This window comes from Papaver somniferum, unplaced genomic scaffold, assembly GCF_003573695.1.
Source record: "Papaver somniferum cultivar HN1 unplaced genomic scaffold, ASM357369v1 unplaced-scaffold_41, whole genome shotgun sequence".
In the NCBI taxonomy this organism is placed as follows: Eukaryota; Viridiplantae; Streptophyta; class Magnoliopsida; order Ranunculales; family Papaveraceae; genus Papaver; species Papaver somniferum.
Genome location: NW_020646638.1, coordinates 2,699,708 through 2,722,112, shown reverse-complemented (window position 1 = coordinate 2,722,112; position 22,405 = coordinate 2,699,708).

The window sequence follows — 22,405 nt, the reverse complement described above, 5'->3', positions numbered from 1 at the left end:
ACAGAGATCGGGTGTGTTTTGGAAGTGTTTTAGCTAATTGGGTTCCTAAATTGTTGTTGGGTTTTGAAGCCTTTTGGCTTAAATTGGGCTTTGAGTGCTAATGGGTTTGTTCACAATAAAAGGAACTGAGCATGGGCTCAGTTTGGTCTTTGAAGTGCAAATGGGCTTAGGCCTTAAACTTAGGCTTTTGATTAAGCCTGAATTGGATTGGGCCTTAATGAATTTGGGCTTTGGTCTTAAACAACTGGGCTTTGGTTAAGCCCACAGTTGACTGAATTGGGCTTCAGTTTGAATTGAGCTTTGGACTTGATAGTGGACCAGATTGGGCTCAGCTGGCTTTGGCAGTGAACTGAGCTTTGGGCTCAGCAGCAGCAGGCAGGAAAAAGAAGGCAGCAGCTTGGCAGCAGCAACAGAAGTGCTGCAGGGCAAGTGCAAGAGAAACAGCAACTGCAGAGCAAAAGCAACAGCAGCTGCAGAGGGAGGCATAGAAGGCAATGCAGCAGCTGTACACATGGCCAAGAAAAGAAAGCAGTATTGCAGCACAAGACAATGCAAGTAGCAGCAAGAACAGCAAGACAGAGGCAAATGCACAGCAAGGCCAAGGAAACAACAGCAGTAGGGGAAGCAACAAGAAAACAAGTAGTGGGTAACTAACAGGGCAGCAACAGGGAAGACACAACAGCAACAGAAAACAACACAAGATGAACCAAGGCCTAAGCCAAGGGCAGGGGTGATAAAGAAACTGAAATGAAGCAAGGCTAGGCAGAATACATGCAAACTAAAAGAATGGGAGGAAAATTAGCTTGCTCATTGTCACTAGTGAGCACTAATTTCCCCCAATGCACAATCAGCACATTGCATACAAGCATACACAGGGAATGGCAAGAAAATCAGCTTGCTTTAAGCACTGATTTCTTCCATTACACAATCAGTTCATTGCTTCAAATGTATCTAGCCTAACATTCCTTCAAATGACAGTGAATTAAACATGACACAACAATGAGGATAAACATATAAACAAACATGAACATAAGCACAACTAACAGGAGCAGAACTGAAATACTAACAGGAATTAATTTAACCTAACATGATACTTAACACATTAACAGTGAATAACACAACATCACAAACATAACAAGAGCACAACAATTAACAAGAAACAATATTGAGAACAACATGAACTGAAATGAGCTTGTAAATTGAAAATTGAAAATTAACAGTTAACAGGACATGAGAGTCCTGGATGTGGGCTAATCCCAACATAGTTTTTACACACATCCCTCACCACATATTTATACCCAATTACATCATTAGGGTTTTCCCCCAATTTTCCCCCAAAATCAGTGAAATTAGGTTTTGCAAATTACCTAATTTTATGGCACAATTCCTCCCATGTGCGACGACCCATCCTTCCTTGTCATCTTCTCTTGCTTCCCATACCTCCAATTGCTCTGTATCATCAACTAATTTCACCAACTCACTCTTAGGGTTCAGTGGTGAGAGAATGGGCGAAATTAATTGTTTGATAGAGATTAGAACGTGATATAGGTGATGGGTCGAGTGTGTATGATGATTTGAGAAGAGATGGTGGTGGTTGTGGTGATTGAGAAGGAGTTGGTGGCGGAGCAGGTGGTGGTGATGGCGACAGCAGGGTGATGGTTCTGCAGAGGGGTGGGTGGAGGAGAAGGCTCGATTGAGTTTGGGGTTAAATGGTTCGGTTGCTAGGGTGTTAGGCGGGTTCATCGAGTTCGATGATCTGTGACTCTGAGCTGCGAGATGCGGAGATGGTAGGTAGATCGGACGGTGATGCGGAGGTAAGCGATGAGAGACCGTTGGATTATATGATACAACAAAATGAACGGTACTTGATGGAGTTAGGTACTGTAGTGTTAGGCGGAGATATCAAACTTTGATGCACAGCAAGGGAGCGACCGTTGGATTCAACTACCATCTAATCTGAAGGCTTGGAATTTCAGCGCTGTGGTGCTTGGCAGAGACATCAGATTTTGATGATCAGCAAGGAGCGACCGTCGGATGCTTCTGAGAAATGATCTGATGGCTGATAACGGAGGCGCTTTTGTGTGTAGAAAATGAGGTTGTGCGCACCATTCTTCGCGGCTTCCTTGCGTAATTTCTTCCGGCTTTTCACTACTTTTCTGCTCTTTTCGCTCCGCGACTCATCCGAACTTTATTTATTACCTAAAAATGCAAAATTAATTAATAAAAATATTTATTCTTGAAAACAATGAAAATACAGAATATGGGATAAAATGTAGAATTAATGCATAAAAGATGAGTTAAAATGCCAACAAAAGGGATAAATATATACAATATTTGGCACTCATCATCCGTTCCCCTACTAGAGCAGCAACTGAAGAAACAGGACTCAGCGTATATAGACCATCCTTAAGTATGCCCTGAAGAACTACCTTACCCGTTCGCAGATCCTTCACAAGACAACAGGATTCATTAAACTCAAACATAACTTTATTGTCCCGACAGAACTGAGAGACAGATAAAAGATTGTGTGAAAGATGAGGAACATATAAGGTATTAGAGAGACGAAAATTTCGAGTTGGAGTAGGCAAGAGAGCCGAACCTGTATGAGAGATACCTAGATGTGAGCCACTATCTATCTTTACCTGATCTGGTCCAGTATACTCAGTAGGAGCATGAAGATTGGATATAGCATTGGTCATGTGGTGTGATGCACCACTGTCAGGAAGCCAATCATAGGTATATGTGCTGGAAGAAGTGGTAGCATAAGCTGTTGGTGTAGATCCTTGAGAATTAGGCCGCGAGTTTCTAAGAAATGGTTGCTTTCGAGGAGGCTTGTAGGTTCTATCAAAACGCTTGAAGAAGTCTTGAGCAACATGACCAGACTTACCACACAGCTGACAGATAACATCAACAACTGAAGAAGAGATCTTTCCGTGATTTTGAGTCGACTTGGAAGCGTTTTCTTGAGGTAACACGATGGACTGATTCTGTTTTTCAACACGACGTTCATAGGATAAAAGGTGAGTCTCAAAAGTTTGAACAGTAAAACGATCCATGGAAGTTTGAAGAGATGCATAAATCGTTTCAAAAGATGAATCAAGTCCATCAAGTAGGATATGACGAAGCTCCATATCAGACACAGGATGTCCGGCTGCAGCAAGAGAGTCAGCAAGGCGATTTGCATGGGCTAAATAATCAGTCATAGAGCGGTTCCCTTTTTGAAGGTGTTGAAGTTCACGACGTATTGCTAAAACATTGGCTTCAGATTTTGAGGCAAGCAGTTCATCAATCTTAGTCCACGCAGCAGCACATGTGGTGCAGGCACGCACTTTAGCAAGGATAGCTGGTGAAAGAGAGGAGAACAGCCATCCAAGAAGAATCTTATCTTCACGTACCCAGCTGATATAGGCAGGGTTTGGAACATCATTTAGAAATTTCGGTGGAGACGCTTGAGATCCCGTAAAATAGTGTTCAAGAGCATACCCTTGAAGATAGGGTTCAAACTGTGCTTTCCAAAGCAACAGATTCATAGAATCGAGTTTAATAGTGATAGCATTTTGCAAGACTGTCATGTCCGTTTTGAAAGAAGGGTTAAGAGAAAAGGTTGCAGATAAAGAAATGGAGTCAGAAGTTGAAGAAGTGGCCATTGGATCGAGGAGAGGCTGATACCAAGTTGGAGCACAGCTTTTGGATGGGTTCTCAATCGATAATGAGAAACACCAAAAAGAATTCCTTTTATTCATGTACATTAGGGTTACATGCTACATTATAGGAAAGAATCATCTAAGTTTAATAACAGAATATATGCAAATATACTCAAGAATGGAAAACTCTAACAGTGTGCACATCGTGTGCACATACGTAAAACATCTGTGCACATACTCAACCAGCTGTCCTAACAGTTACACATGCATTCACAGCAGTGTAAATTCTGGTTACACATCCATATTTGAGTGTAAACTAAAGTTACATAAGCATTTGACCACTGATCAGACGTACATAAATAAATCAAAAATAGAGTAAAATGCATTTCAACTGTGAACTGACAAAATATAAAATCTGAATAAAAGATCCCTGCACATAATCAACGTTGCAGAAAAATAAAAACGTTTGGTCCATGAGAACCGAAATGAAGAAAACTAAAAAAACATATAATCCAAGACAAATAAGAATCCACACATCAAATCATTACTTGCAGAAATGAACTTTGGTAGGCTAAAGCTAGTGGAGTGTGAACTTCCGAGGATTCCTGCAACCTTCCTTGTTGTGACATGTTTCCTTGCAATTGCTGCAACGAACTTTCCTCTTCACCTTCTTCTCACCTTTATTTATAATACTTTTCCCTGGTGGTCTACCTGGTTGCTTCTTCACGGTAGGCGTGTTGACGGTGTCGTCTGGATGATATTCAACAGGCTTGTTGTAGTTGGGAATCGGCTGGATGGCATGCATATAAGTCTTCCTAAAATAGTCGCTTGTAAAATACGGTGAAATGAAATCAATAGCCTCACGTTTAATCTTGCGTATGGATGCAAGAGCATGAGCACAAGGAAAACCATATACACGCCACCTGGAAGAAAACAAAAATAATCAAAAAATCAGTTAGTTGCACATACAAATCATAAAACACTCAAAATTAGCTAGTTACAGGTGCATATACAGGATGTGTATCTTTAAGTTACACTTGCAAAATAGATGTGTAACTACTATTTAGACATGCATATATCTAATGTAACTGGAAGATACACATTCTAAAAAAAAAATGAACATACAGAGAGAAGAAAAAGCATAAGAAACCAAACCTTTGACAGGTGCAAGTCTGGTGTTCGAGGTCCACCATGTGAGACCTTTCGCTAAAAACTTCAAACACGGTAGGACTAGCAACCAATACTTACCAAGCCAAACCTTCATCTTGAATAGCCACAAGCTTTTCTTCATACTCAGGGGTTAATGGAGTCATCATATCAGCACCAATTTCAAGACTCTCCGACATCAAACACATTATTTTCCTCCTAATCTGAAAAGCAGAAAAAACTCATGAATACATAAAGTGACAAAACATAAAATAAAAAGACAACAAAACAACAAAACACACACACACTCAATTAACCTGATCAAGAAGAGCAGATGCAGGCATCTTCTTGTGAACCAGAATCCAGCTATTGACTGATTCTGCTAGAGTACTAGATGTTCGTCCATACCGACAACCTTTGAAATAGGCATTCGCATATGCTTCAGGTGGGACTGTCTCGATGTAATCAGCCACCCAATCGCAGTTCAAGTCTCTAATCTTCTGTATGTCTTTCGCATGGTTTTCAGGTGAGAGTGCGTATGTCGCCTCTCGGAAATGGTCCATCACAAGCGAGTACCTAGGATCTGTTGCAGTGATGGGTATATTTTTCGTCAAATGATAGTAACAGAAGTTGTGGAACCCATCTGGATAAACAATTGGAACACCCTGCAAGAGTCCTTCATGGCGATCCGAAAGGAAGGTGATTGGCCTCCCATCACCAACAACTTCAGTCAAATTCCTTAAAAACCACTCCCAGTTGTTGATCGTCTCAGAATCGACTAGTGCAAAAGCAAGGGGGAAAATCCTACAAAAAAAATTGTGCAGAATCGAAAGAATAATAAGTTTCACACAAACAGAAAACAATGTGTAAATACAAGTTACACATGATAAAACAAATATGTAACTTAAGGTTACAGATGTTATTTTCTTAGTTACACACTGAATAAAGTAATGTGTAACTGAGAGTTACACATGTGTAACTCTCAGTTATTTGTCAACTGAAGTTGTTCAAAAAAAAAAACATACATTTACCACCATTGATCCCAGTAGCTGCCATCAAGCAACCTTTGAATGTACAGTAAGGAAAGTAGTATCCAAGTATACCATTGGACGAAAAAACCGGTACCCCTTGATGCATGCAGCAAATGCGATCAAAATCCATTGGAACTGTTTATTTTCACGTTCAAACTTTATCACACTACCAGGGTTGGTTTCCCTTATAGCATCAATATACCATACCAAGTGCGAGTAGGACTTGACATCGTCGCCATAAATCGTCTCATAAACCTTTTCCCTAGCATTATATGCCTGATAGTACTCCATGTTAATCCCATAGTTGGTCTGGAAATCAGCAGCAATTTGCTTGGGCTTCTTTTGAGGATTTTTGCGAACTTCTTCCTCAATCAAACTAGACGAGAAGCTGGTGGAGTAAGTTTGGTTCAAGTTGCGCCCACCAACACCACAAATGTGCTCAGGGTTATAAGACCTGGCCTAAAGAGGTTCATACAAAATATAAACAATTCAACCAAAACACAATATGGTGCAAAAAACATCATGTGTAAACCAAAGTTACACATACAACAAAACATAACATATACTAAGCATTAGATGACAGAACACGGAAAATCTACCTGAAACATTTCGTTCCTTTCATCGATAGAAGCTGCATGGAATTTCCAGCCGCATTTTTCATCTGCACACTTAGACGTGAACCTAGAACGCTCATTGTGAGTTACAATCATTTGGAAACCAGTACGAAGACGATACTTGGTGAAAGCAACCCTGACTTGCGTAACTCCTTCAACAAACACATGACCAATTTCACCAAGAACCTTGGTCCAACCATCCGATAACAAAGGTTTTGCAGGCTTGCTTTTATCTTCCAAATACATTGCAACAGTAAGATTGTTTCTGGATGAAGACGTACTACTAGACCCATTAGAAATAGAAGAATCTGCCCTAGAGCTGGAGGAAGAGGCCACACGAGGAAAATTTTGCAAGAAAATATCAACACTGGTCTTCTGTTTACTATTTGTGATGGATATAAGAGCTTGCAACGAAAAATCACAGTCAAGCGGAAAATCTTTCCCACTTTCTCGGAAGAAGAAAGTAATACCAAGTGGAGTAAACTGCTTCCATTCCCTGCAAACTTGTTCCTTAAACTCTTCAAGTTTGATATCAGTATTAACACGCAGGGTAATAAAATCTGAAGAGTAGCGAACAATAGCAATGCAACTAACAGGATCCATGACAACCTGAAAAATATCAAACACACAATAACAATATCAAAATTTTAAAACGAACGCAATTCACTCAGGGGCGTTGCCCCCTCATGAGAAGTATATTCTATGCGGCAAGCTAAATATGAGTAAAAGATACAGATGATACAACTATTTACACATAAACCTGTTACAGGACATATACATGGAACTTCAACTTACACATGCTTAAAATACAACAGGATATATATGTGTAAACTAAAATTACACATGCTACAACTAAAAAACATCTGCTTCTTCCTCACACATGCTTAAAATACAAACAGGATATATATGTGTAAACTAAAATTACACATGCTGCAACTAAAAAACATCTGCACCTTCCTTACACATGCTTAAAAATACAACATGATATATATGTGTAACCTAAAGTTACACATATTGTAACAAAAAAACAACATGTCTAACAAATCAAATTGAAGTTGTTCTACTGAAACAAAATTGTTTCTTCATACTCCTCTCAGTATCAACAAAAATTAACAGATCGTACATGCAAGAAGAACAAATAATTCAATTTTCTTTTTGAAAACAAGATCTGAAATAAAAAACAAAATAAAATTCTTACCTAGATTGATTGTTTTCTTACTTCTAAAACAATGTTCTTACTATTCCTCTTCTCGGTATCAACCAAACCTGTGTAAGCATCAACAAAAACATACTCAGTATCAAAACCAAATAAAAAAAGTGAAAAAACTAGATCGCAATTCCCTTGTAACAATCAAAATCAATTGAATTCAAAACTAGATCGAAATCACAATTCGTACCTACGTTGATTTCTCTATTCCAAACTGTCTTCTTCTTCTTCTCAGACTCAATAAAATCGAAACAAAACAAAAATCCAAAAATCAGTAGAAGATAGAAATCAAACAATCAATCAGAAAAAATAATGAATCAAACCTATTCGATACAAACAGAAGATAAAATTGATACAAACCTATTTGTTGTTCTTCAATGCATCGTCTCAAACTCGTCAGATCTGAAATCCACTGAATAACACCAATAAATTGAGAAAAAACAACAATGAATCCTTGTTCTTCGTCTCATCTTCAACACAGCAACAGACTAACGAACTCTTGTTCTTCAATGCAACAATTTCGTGTGAAGAAAAAACCTAATTTTGTTTCTGAAGAAAAAATCAACGAGAGCAAAGAGAATAGAGAGCTGAAAACTATTTTGATTTGATTTTCTGTTTCTGTTACCGTATAAAACAGCTTTAAATACTGGAGAGTAATTATGATATTTTCACTTTTATTAAAAATCTTGATGACGTCAGCAATCCGGGAAAATTCAAAACCAGACCCAAAAAAAAAAAAGTTCTGGACCTACAAATATCAAAAATGGAAAGTGTGGAGTTGATAGTGGAGGATCCATTTAGTGGGGCTTGTATATGTTGAACCCATATAGTAGGGGGTTCTAATATTTTTCACTATTTATTATTTATCAAGTAGCGGGTCAAAAGACAAAAGCTTGCTAGCTGGGAGGCATCAAGACAAAGTATGGCCCAGGCCCGTATTTATGACTCTTAGGGGGCTGCACACGGTACAAGTAAAACAAAATAACCGAATCGATTAACCATAAAACTTAGTCGAACCAATAGTCAGTGGTAATAAATATGGAGAACTGAAGGATCATGGTTTACTAATAGAAAATAAACATGAACTGTCTAATCTTCGATACGACAAGAACTCTACTTCAATAATTAATAATATGAGTTGATAAAATAAATTAAAAAAATAATTTCTTCCAAATCCAATTAATATTGATGTTCAAGTAATTTCTCTATACCATTATCAAAATCCAATTACTTTTCTATGGCAATTGTCATGGATGGATACATCTACTGAAGTACTCCCTCCGTTCTTTTTTAATAGACTGGTTTTGCTTTTAGAGAAATTTAAGGAAATTAAGAGAACTAATCATTGAAAGTGGTCCTCATGACACTTGTCAATAAAAGAAGTGAAGTGAAATGGTCCCCATGACACTTGTCAGCAAAAGAAGTAAAGTGAAATGGTCCCCATGACACTTGTCATCAAAAGAAGTTAAGAGAAAAGTGGTCCCAGAAAATTAAAGTAACATTTGACTTTCCCAATTAGGAAACCAGCCTATTTTTATGAAACATTTATTTATAGAAACCAGCCTATTAAAAAGGAACGGAGGGAGTAATAAATATCAAATGAGCACATCTTCTTGTTAAACAGAAGCTTGAGAAATCTGTATTCTTGATAAATAAGAAATCAAAAAACCTAAAGAATAGATTATTGATATGAATCGTAACAATAAACAAGAAACCAAAAAACCTAAAGAATAGTTATTGATATGAATTGTAACAATAAAGAAGTGGAGATTTTAGATATTGACAAGTTTGATTGTGTGAGGGTTTAACTCAATGGATTAACTTTCTTAGGTATAAATATGTGTTTGGTGATATTTCCCAAGTACGAATTGAATTTGTGTAATATGAAACTTGTTTCCACACTTAAGGTATGAATTCCCTCTCATGTAACGGCACCACTTTTTTACCTCCCATGCATGGAACCGCTTGAATTTGAAACATCAAAAAGAATAAATCTTTTTGTACTGTTCTATAGATGGCGTGTCATCTATATAAAGCGGATCTATATATAAAGTATGGAAATGAATTTCATACTAGACGGACTGAAAGGATTTAGTAATCATAATTATAGTGTTGGTGACGAATTGATGATTCGAGGAAGCGTTAATAACTTTAATAGATTTGTTGATATTTTATGGTTTGAAAATTGTTTTATCGGTTTACCGTAACCGACAGGATTTTAAATCAAACTGACTCGCCTTGGTTCTACACCGAACCAAATTTCGCTAATTGTATTAGGTTGGAACTTATTAAAAATGAGCTTATTCGATTTCGGTTCTAGGTTAGTCAAAAACCGAGCCGAACAGAACCATGTGCACCCTACCTAAGGCTGAGTAAAATCTAAACGATCCACCAAAATCGACAAACTTTACCTGACTTTGGGTTATTGGATAACCGATATTCCTCTAGCTAGACATATTAGATATATACCAATAAGGCTGTTAAATTTATGAAAAGGGAGAATACTGAGTACACCAACTCTTTATCTTTAACCTATAGAGAATATCGTTGAACGATCTTATTGAGAAAGAGAAGATTGTGGAACAGACAAGGATGTTGAATAATTGCTGTTAATTTCAGTTATTATAAAGATAAACGTAATACATTCAATAAAGTAAAAGCTCACAAAAGAGACTTTGTTGACGAGCAATCAGTAGAAAAATTTGGGTCCCAGTCCAGAATGAATGGTTACACTTGATTACCTCATATATCTAGTGAATTGAGAGGATAAGCAACCATTTACCCCACTTCAGCTACGCCGTGAATCTCCTAACACGGTGTTCGTTATTGTTTAGAAGTTTCTCCCTAGTACGTGGAGAAAACTATCGATATGCCTAATAAGTAATGATCATTAGGTTTTCAAGATATTGGTCTGTAAAAGTATTTATTTCTTAGTGTAGTTCTTATGTTCGATATGTTCTTCTACTGTATTACTTTTTTGTATATTATCTTTATTCTTGAATCTTGTTTTCATTATCATTCACCCAAAAAATTTCTCCAATGTAGAATTATATTGATATTTTCGATTTTATTTGACAATGTGATTTGAATATTGATTCAATCTAAAAATAAAGGTGAAAAGGTTGAAATGAAGACCGAAAGAAGATTAGAAACAAAGATGATTAGAAAGAGAACGATTTCAGAGAGGTTTTAGTAATGGAGATGAAATTTTTTTTTTTTCAAAAAAATTGTTTTAGATTTTTGTTTCCCTAATGTTGTGTCGTGATTTTAGCATTTTTTTTTCCAGAAAAGAGGCAAGCCTCAACTATTCATTAATAACTGGGATTCAAAATCGAGAATGTAACTGAAGTTGTTACATAGCGTATAGATTAACAAAACATTACAGATCGACACTCCAATATCACCATTAATAGGTTTTATCTTTAACAGAAACTCTAGCATTACATATCTCGAAGAACACAGTGACATGAGTCACATGACTAGGACTAGGGTAAATAACCTCATTTTTTTGTCTGAAACAAACACAAGCTACACAGACTTGCAAACTGCTGAAGTATAGGGATCATCAAATGACCTGACCATTTCTCAGTTTCTTTTTTAACAATTTATGATTAACTAAATTAACAATTTATGAAACGATAAGAAAAGATATAAATCGGTTTGAATTAGTATCTGAATTGGTGTATGGGTGTTTGATTTTACTGTTAGTGTCTGGTGTCTTGATGTCTGCTATCTTGGTGTCTGATGTTGCTGCTTCATTTGTTGCCATGGTCCGAGTTGTTTCTAGAGATCTTTCTTCAGTTACTGATATTGTTGATAGTACCACTGGAATTGTGGTGCTTTTAATGAGAAGCGATTCCCGAAACTTCATCTTCATAAAAAAAAACCCACAGGAAAAAACCAGGTAAGAAACCTGAAAAAGTCTTTAAACAACAATAGGATATAAACTGCTAGTAACAACCGATTAAGCAAAAGCAATATCTGGGAGTAAGAAGATACTCTAAAAAACTAGAAGATAATCTATAGTAGCTCTATTAGAAGAAAGGTAAGACCAGAATAAAAAGTCTAAACAACAAATAAAAAAATTAATGAAAGACAAGAGAAGAAAAGATTTAAGTGAAGATTTGGAGAAGATCTGCTCCGATATGCTCTCATGAGAGCCGATCGGAGCAGTAGCGCTTTTAGGTTTGGGTGATTTTAGTATGTTTATCGGAGATCATGTATCACGTTTCTCCGCACGTTTGGCATCAGGGTTTTGTAAGTCGTTTCCATATTTTAATTAATTTGGAGCCGCAATAAATAAAAAATATGTTTGGACCATACTATAATTAGTTATTAGGCCTAGGACCAATGATAAATTCCCTAATTTTCCTTTTTTTTGCCTCCCCATGATTCTTTTTTTTTTTTTGCTCAGCCATTGACTTCTCGTAGTAGCACTCACTCCTTCACTTACTAGCATACAACATACTACTTTGTTTTGAATGAGATCCATAGTCTATATGCTCTAACAAAAGAGTAATATATTTAATTACCAAGCTCTTTTAAGGAAATCTATTATTTGGGCTGAGATCGGCTGAGTTTTGGGATGACTAGAAGATAAAAAGGGGTTATGAAGTAGTAAATGGCATACCCCTTATCCTACTATTTTCCAACAATGGAAAATGTACCCTCGATTAAATTAGTACTAATTATGGTGATTAACTAAATTAATTACGATTAGTGAATGAATTAGATTGATCGGCTGATTTATCTTTTGAAAATCAAAACTTTGGTGTTTTTTTAATTATTATTTTATTTGAGGATGAACTTTTTTGAACAACTTTTAAGAAAATGATGAAACATATCCTGAAAATAGTCATGAGATACTTATAGTGAACTCCCAATAACAATTTTTTGATTGGAATCTATAAACATACGTAAAAAATATGGGATTTTCTACAGTTACGGCTGGGAAACATTGTCGCACCAGCCGTAAACTCTAGCTTCTAAGAAAAATATCACATCTGAGACGTAAAGTCTATTAACAGATGGGATACAAACACCCATATGTACAATATTACCACGGATGGGAAACTAAGAACTCTTATACGTAAGTTCAGTCCAGAACCCGTGTCTGCTTACGGTTTGGTTTACAAGTTTTAAAGGAAATTTTCCTAGTCGTAAGTGACTATCTAGTTTGAAATTTTCTTATTTGGACATATATAAGATGACTTGAAATGTAAAAATCCATTCAGTCATGAAACCAAATTACAATCCATTAAACACTTACTTGATCCGCATTATAAATTTGGATATAAGAACATCCCTTATGATATATTAATAAGTCTTTGATGATGGCGAAATGAACTTCATGCTGGAAATTTGAACCTTTCAATTTTCTCTATTCCTTCCTAGATTGAGCTATGACTTCAGCATCAGTCTCACCTCTAATCCGAAGTTGCTTGAAAATATACGAAGTAAAGCCATATATTCTTCAACTTTTTTGCGTATATCCATAAATCGAAGATACAATTCAAATTCATCACAGTTATCAGGGTTACCTGTTTCACTACAAAAATCATTCCCCAATAATAACACTCACCAAACCACCTTGCCTTCGTTCTTCTTCCCTTTTTGGATAGCATATAACAAATTTTTTTTGCAAAGAGATAAGTATTCATTCAAAGTAAAGTTGGTGTTAGAGCAATGCTCGGTTGAACCCACAAGTTTTGCTATCTCAAGCTTGTTGTTAATGTTAGTTGATCAAAATTATATCTTTATTTCTAGTCTACTAAGTCAAGTCTTGGATTACGTTAGCATTTGGTAGTTGAGTATAAGACATCACCCTCGAAGACTGAAGATCGACGAAGACATTTAAAGAACTTCATCAATTAGGTATATGAAGACTGATTCATCTTATTTTACTCACTGTCTTACCATTCTATGAGACCATGTCGTATATATGACTTATGGTAGATTTATTGCAAAAAAAAAAAAAAAAAATCGAGTCAAGCTTGTCTTGTTAAATATCTCGAAATATGATTCAAGCATATATGTTCAAAGGTTCTTAAAAATATTAGTTCGAAATAATTGTCGTTCAAGAATTAATTTGTGGATCAATTGAAAATTGCCTACGCAAATGACTTTATCATTTGGGAATGTTTCAAACATCAAAAGAGAGAAATTTAGAACTTCTGATATTTCGGCTCAGGGTAGTGTTAGAGCATAGCTCGGTTGAACCCACCAAGAGTTGGTATGTCAAGTTTAGTTGTCATATTTTAGTGAATCAAAACTCATTTTAAGAGTAACTTGATTATGTACTAGAGTCAATTTCGTATAGGTTAACTTGAAAGTATTAGAATATGAGACATTACAAGTATTGCGAAGAAGTGAAGAAGTAAGAAGCTACAACGACAATATCATCCTTCCACTTGAGGTTAGTGATATTTGACTTAAACTGTTTCATTCCCTAACGTATCTTTCAAGTCGTGCATACTGGAAAAAAAACTGCGAAGCATGAACACTCTAGATAGACATAGTATTAAGGAATACAATACGAGGTTTATTACTTAACTATTAAACTTTGTAGATAAGACATCGACATAATCGTTTAAATGCTATTGTGATTATGTATGGGTATGAGGTGAGGATTTCATCATAGGAAACAATGTTCTACATGTGTTTTAAGGAAGTAAGTTCATAAACTTTTTTTATGAATAGAAAAGGAAATCGCCAGGCATTATTGGTATTGTTATTCATTGCATATATTGTGAACAACCAATATGTGTGATTTAGTATAACCACTCATGACTTGTGTTGTGTTCTTGGTAAAACTATTCACAAAGGCCTGACTTATGTATTGGTATGACTTTTTTATTAGTGAAACCGATCTTAAGTAATCACCTGAGATGGTATGATCGAGTTTGTGATTTCTTGTATGACCAACTCTGGGTAAAGGGGAACCAATCCTAGTAATAGGTGCAACACATCACAAAGGGGAATCGATCCTTGTATGAGGTGCAGCAAGTTTGTAGCAGAAAGGGGAACTGATCCTATGGACATGTGCAACACGTTTTTAGGCAAAGGGGAACCTATCCTATGGACATGTGCAACACATATAAGTTAGATACCATATATATGTGGGGAACTGATCCTAGTACCTAGTCAACCGAATTTTGGAAAGCTAGTGTGACTATGCACAGTACTCACATGGAGGTAGAACCGAAAATTGTTTTGGTAGAACCATTAAACCCATGATTTGTGATTGAGTGTTCTTGATCAATCATATAGTTCTTGAAAGTCAGATGAATCAATTCTAAACTTGTTTGGAAGTGTGGCAAATCGGTTTCAAGGTTGTAAGTATGAAAGAGGACTTACAAAATAAGGATGTCGGCATACTTTGAACACGTACAGTAATGTTTATCTTTTATTGTTCAAAGTTATTCCTTAATAGCTAAAGTAAGAAAATCCCAGGATCTAAAAATAAATAACTTAAGAATCTTTTATTTAAGGTTGTTAATTTTATTTTAGGAAAATGAGAATTAGTAATGTGCATTTATTAGTTGAGATTTTCCAAAGAGATTTTCGGTCAATATTTTTGACAAAGCATTTCCAGGAATTATGGAAACCGAATTTGGAATATATTGCATATCTTGAGAATATTTTCGGTTTTGGAAATTCCTTGGTGTCCAAACTTCCTTGTCTATAAATACTTGAAGTTTGTATTCTGGCGAACTAATCCTTCGTGACAGCAAACTTCCTCAGTTGTGTTGTTACTGGTGAAGCCGCCTATTAGGAGAGGAGAGTAACCTAATTAGGCGAAATGTCTTACGTCCACTCAGCTTAAAGTCTTTTTTGGGATTGAGAAGCTCTATTAGTACCGTTTCTGGGAAACTAGATAATTGCGGTTTATCTTGTATTTTCGATTAATTTAATTGACTAACAATGGTTGAACTTTGATTGCACCTAGTTTGTTTATGCTTGAGAATCTTCTTTTCTGATATAAGATTCACTCAAACTAGATCGAAGTTTCGACAGGGATCTTTAGACTGTTTTTAGTTCTAAAGACGATCTTGTGATAATCTATTGTTAACAGACTCCGTTGTGTGCGTGGTTGATCACAAGAGATTCAAGTTGTTGTGTGCAAGTTTTTATTTAAGATCTAAGAAGATTTGAAGACAAAGAAGATATTGAAGATTTCTGATTTGGGGTTCATAATCTTTGGTGTGCACAATACTTGTTTCGGTATAAGATGATCCAACTATAATCGGTTCATCCTTGTGGTAGATTGGATTGATTAGTTGTGTAGATCGACATCAATACAATTCTTTGTGATTAAAAGTATTGATTGCAAAATCTTCACAATTACTTCGGTAGTTGAGAATAAGATAGATCTAAGAACCTGATGAAGGAGTTTATTGAGATAAACAGAAGATCCTTTGTCGAACTCATATCACTTGGTTGAAGAGAGTTGCTACCAAACTGATTTGTTGTTCCTTTACTGTTTGGAATACGAACCAAAGGAATTGTTCAAAGTACGTGACTTATTCATAAGTTCGGGGCGTGGGAATACAGACGGAACTAGGTGAACTATTGGTCTCAACTATACGAAGTTGGTTTAATTTTGTGTAGCGGTTTAATCCTGAGAGTATTCAATTCTGGACAAAGGTCCCGGGGTTTTTCTGCATTTGCGGTTTCCTCATTAACAAAATCTTGTTGTGTCATTTACTTTTATTTTCCGCAATTATAATTGTTGTTATTATAGTTTAAAGTAAATTACACAAACGTTAATTCCTATTTACTTGATAACAATCCTATTGTGTTTGGTTAATTCCGAACCTTTTATTAAACATACTTCGTTATTGTACTATCTCTATCTCGTATCCACAGACAATCACACGAAGTGTGAACCGATTAGTTGCATTATCTCGACTCAGTCCATAGACAATCACTTTCGGTGAAAGGACTTATAGGTAGGAAAAGTTTTATCTTGAGGTATATTTGGGTACCCTCGCCTTTTCAATTGGTATCAGAGCAGGCAAACACGAAAAGATCTAACAATCTGTGTTTGATACGATCCAACCTATAAGACATGAGTCAAAGTAGAGTTAAGCGAGAGAGAAAACTTAAGAAGGACTCAGATAACGTATCGCAAGACTTTGGAAGTTTTGATTTTAAAAAATTCTTAGAAGGGACATCCTCATTAAGTTCTACGAGCTCAGTTGAAAATAGTTCTGAATATTCTCAATATGAGGTTAAGTTAAGCCCTGTACTGTGATCAAGGACCTTGAGTCTGAAAAATCTTCGGTAGGAGATGAAAAGGTTGATCATGTGAGTGTAAAAACTTCCGAGGTACAAGAGTTAAAAGAATATTTTGACTCTTGTGCAACTGAACTCACTCTTGGGATAAAAAGAGAAGGAAAACTTCTAGAAGAATTAGGTTGTTTGCAAGATGAAAATGAACAACTTGTTCATGATCTTTCCTCCTTGACAGTGGAATTAGATTCTTTAAAAAATACATCTTCCTTGGAGATTCAATCCTTGGAAGAGAAACTTGCTGAATCTAAAGCAAGGATTAACTCTCAAAAAATGAGTTTTAAAGAGAAGAAAGGTACATATCTCTCACGAGAAAAATGCCTTGAGGCTGAGCTAGCTGTTGCTCTTGATAAAATCAAGACGTTGGAAGAAGAAAATTTGTACTTGAAAAAGTTCAAAGATAGCACAAACAATTTAACCTCAATGTTAGAATCAAGTAGAAATCATCGTGATACACGAGGATTGGGCTATAAGGGAATAAATGCTTCAAATATTAGCAAAAAGGTAAAATTCCTTAAAGCTACAAATTCTTCTAATTCAGAGCCTTCCACCGATGTAAAAGATGCTCGTATTTCTTGTAAATAAGTAAAACCAGTCAAGCCTAAGAATTGTGTTGAACCAGCATCAATCAAAGAGAGCACTTCTGCTAATGTCAAGAAAGCAACAACGTTGAACAAGGATAAGAAGAAGAAGAAGAAGAAGAAGACTCGTCGAGCTCCAATGCAAGAGGATCCACAAAAAGGTAACATTAAAAATCATACTTCATATATTTGTACTAAGCATTCTTATTATTGTGGTAATAAAGGACACTTCAATGGGGATGCAAAGTTCGTAAGATGCAAGATGCACTTTCTATTGTATCAAATGAATTGGCTAAGTTTTTTCCTCATAAGAACTCAGATCGTTATTATCCTAAGTTTATGCAAAAGAATTATTATAATGATAGTTCAAATTTTGCATATCACTCGACAAGGTCATTTTATAAAAGACCCAATTATAGAAAGACATATGACTTTTTAAATGCAAAAACAAGATCTGATGTTCCAAATTGGAGAAAGGGTGTTTCGCAAAATATTCAAAAGGACAATGATCCTAATGGTATGAAGGAGAAAGCTGCTCCTGCGAAACCCAACTCTAAATGGGTCCCTAAGTCCTCCATTGCCAAGATGGGACCAAAAGTTAGTCACAAGAATGACTCTCAGCTGTTAATTGCTGGTGACAATAATTATAAGAGTTTTCTTGAAAGACCAAAGAGAGACATCATGTCTGAATTCTCTTGTACTAGTGGACGTTGTGATAATGACACTCTTCATCACAAGTCAAAGAAGAAAAACAAGAGATGGAACAAGAGAAAACAAACCAAGCAAGAGGTCAAAAATGATGATTCTGTCTTAGTCACTCGTGATGAACAAGACAAGGATCAACTCAACACAACCTAGTTGTGTTGGAATGTGAATGCTCACCTTTGTGCTCAATATTATGAAGGGTGATGAAGCATATAAAACTGAGCACATGATCTCTCGGTTATTATATGACTAATTAACATCTTTAGGGAGATTTATTGTCTTCTATACTCATACCTTCTCTATCTATTTTTGAGCTTTTGATAGAAACGGTAATTTTGAGTTGATGATGTTGATATCTACTGATCATATATGTGTAGCTCTTGCTTTTGTGGTATGACCGATTCCTAGAAGCAAATTCATATGAATGAATGTTTATATTTTTGCTTTGAATATTCAGTTTATGAGATGTTTGATTTCGGTTTTCTGACCTTAATATTCGATCCCATAATGTTGTGAACCCTTATGGTTTGGGTGACTTTTTGATTTACCAGGATTAAGTTCTAGCCCATGTTGGTAGGCTTTATCAAAGGATCATAAGGGTTCTGATAGAAACAATATGTGAAAAAGTCACAATATGTTGAATCGGTTTTGGTTTAGCATAAAAGCATATGTGTTTCGGCGGTTTCCAACTTTTGCTTGCAATAGTTAAAAACCGTTTTTCAACCTTTCTCTGGTAAAGGTTGGTTGTTGTTATTCTTTTGTTTTGCATAAGGATGATAACATAATGATATTTCGATATCAATTCTCCCTGGAAGAAGATGCAAACATATTGGAGAAGGGGATGTGAAATTTGAGGTAACAATCTTGTTAGTTAATTGTTTTCCTGTTTAAGAAAAGCCTGATTTTTATTTCATATATTTATTATTTTTGCTTAAAAAAATTTCGGTACAATTGATGTTTTATTCCATTATGTGTGTATGGATGTGTGTGTGATTCAATTGGTTCCGGTTAAGAAAAACTATTGTTATCTTGCTTTATTGTGTGGTATCAATTGTTTAGGATTACAAAATTTCGGCGCAATTGCGGTGCTTTAATGTCTCTGTTGTTTCAGTTGCTTCCGGTTGAGGTGAATAATTATGCAAGTTGATTTATTTTGGTTTGTATGAATTATTTATGGCTTAAAGAAAGAAAAAGATTTACAGGATGAATTTTTTAGTCCAATTCGATTCCAGATAAGAGAAACTAAGTTAATTCTGATCTTAGTTAGACTTATCAAAGTGGAGGTTTCGGTTATTCAAGTCTAATCGAATGCCTTATCAAGAAATGCTAGTTAAATAACCTAGTACTTGTCTTGTTTAAAACTGAAAGGTCTAAGTTATATGGATAATTAGAACCTGATGAGAAAAATAGAGTTATCTTTATTTTGGTCTTATCGAACAAAGCAGTTGTATTTGTTCAATCGATTTAGCAAAGGAACTAAGGTGCTTAGTTGATTTTTGGTTTGCTAAACTAAATTGGGAAAATTGCTTCGGGAAATTATTTCCTTGGTAACATATCAAAACAAATTACTTGTATTTTCGGTTTTGATATTGGTTATCAGAAATGGTGTGTGGAATCCTCGTACTTAACTCTATAGGTTGCAAGTCTATTTTGAGATTTGTAAGATTCTTTTCGATTTGTCCTTTATTTTTTCGTTTCTTTGTCATTTTGTGACAAAAAGGGGGAGAAATATATGGAGTAAACAAGTGATACTTGTAGGATCATAATCTCGCAACGATAATATCTCAGCGAAATTATCAGCAACACAACACAACAGCGTCGCAGAACAATTTCATAAATGATATAATAAATGACGTCAGCTAAAATCATGAGAAAGATGTGATAGTCCTGCGAAAGTTAGAGAGTTTGCGAGATTAACATTTGTAAGGTTGCGAGAATGTCGCAAACCATATCCGAAAATAAAGGGCAGATTAGCTGTCATCCACTATGTACTTCCCTATAAATAGTCGTTCAGTTGTAAAAGAAAGGGATAGATCTTTTTCTGAGTGAGAAGCAGGTAAATAGGAGAGAGAAAATCTAGAGTAGTGGGGGTTCTTGATTCCTTTATCTTTTCTTGTAAGATTGTTCAAAGATTCATCAATAAAATTAAGATTGTTCATCTAAAATGAGTTGAATGTTAATGAAATCTTGTGAGGGGTGTATTGTAGGATTTCCTGCAACTACATAATGGCGCTAGAAACAGGGAGATGAACATTGTTGTTGAAATTATTCAAATCAAGAAAGTGATTAAATAAATCAGTGAACCAGTTAAAAGAAAAATGATTAGAATCAATGAAGATGACAAAATATTGGAGTGTAATATGATAACAAAAACAATGATTAATGAATTCCATGAAAACATCAAAGGAAGAATACATAAACGAATTTTTGAAGGAAGGTTATGGCAGTAAAAAAGACGTCACCCTTGAAAGATTGGGAAAAGCAAAAAATCACATTCATAGCGGCAAAAATATCAAAAGAAAATTTGAACCACACATCTCCATTGGTTATTACAGTGCCTATTACGCGAAAATAGAAGGGGACAACAATAAAATCCACGGAAGAATGGATATTGAATAGAACTTTAGTCGATACAGGAAGTTCGGTGGATATAATATTCTATCATGCATTCAGGGGAATGGGATTTAAAGATGAAGAAATTTCCAATTCAACATATCTTTTTCATGGCTTTGCAAAATCCACAACAAAACCTAAAGGAGAAATAGTAGTACGAATTCCACTAGGAGAGATCGAAACACACGTGACACTATGCGTGGTGGATATGGAATCGCCATATAATATGTTGTTATGAAGACCATGGATACATGCGATAAAAGCTGTAGTATCAACGTTGCATCAATGTATTAAATTCCCCACACCAAATGGAATAGGTGAAATCAGAGGAGATGTTGACAATGCGAAATTATGTCATCAAATTGAAGTAAAGCATTATGAAGGACAAGCAAAAAGGAAAAAAATTCGCAGAAAGTTGGCAAAGGAGGCAAAGAAAGAAGAAGAATTTAGAGTATACATGATAAGGGCAAAAGAAGGCAAGGGAATACCCAGCGAAATTTCGGAAGATGGAGAAGGACCTGTGAAAACAATAAAAGAACCAACACCAATGGGAGAATCCAAGTCCAGTTACACTGCCGCAGAACCAACAAAAGAAGTAAACGTTGGGACTATAAAAGAACCTCTAATATTGAGAATTGGAACCAAGATGGATGTAGAAGAAGAAGAAAGAACTGTTAATCTTTTGCAAGAATATAAAGACGTTTTCGCAGGGAGCATGGATGAGATACCGGGAATAGATCCATCAATTGCATGTCACAAGTTGGAGATTAACAAGAATGTGAGACCACTTAAACAAAGAATAAGAAAAATCGCAACAGCTTACCATTCCCAAATAGAAGAAGAACTACAGAAAATGCTTGATGCAGGAATCATAAGAGAAGCTAAATACCCAGAATGGATAGCGAATATGGTCATTGTCCCAAAGAAAAACAAAGGAATAAGGATTTGCATAGATTTCACTGATTTAAACAAAGCTTGTCCTAAAGATAGTTTTCCATTACCAGATATTCCTCAAATGGTGGAATCCGCAGCGTGAAATGATAGAGTATCGTCTTTAGATAGGTACAAAGGATATAACCAAATTCCTCTCGCTGAAGAAGATCAAGAACATACTGCTTTCTTTGCCCCTAGAGGTTTATATTGTTACACGAAAATGCCATTTGGTTTACGAAATCCAGGAGCGACATATCAAAGAATGGTAGAGAAGGTGTTCGCGAAATGGGATACACAAAACATTAGAAGTATACGTGGATGACATGTTAGTAAAGAGTAAAGAAGCCAAAGACCATGTACAGGACCTGAGGGAGATTTTTGAACAAATGCGGCAATATAACATTAAACTGAATCCTGAGAAGTGTACTATTGGAGTTGCATCGGGAAAAAATTTAGGCTACATTGTATCAAAGGAAGGAATACAGGTTGATCCAGAAAAAGTGCAAGCAGTTCGTGACATGCCAACACCCGCAACAATAAAAGATGTACAGAAGTTGAATGGACTTTTAGCTTCGCTGGGGAGATTCATTTCGCGATCATCAGACAAATGCAAATATTTTTTCGATATATTCAAGAA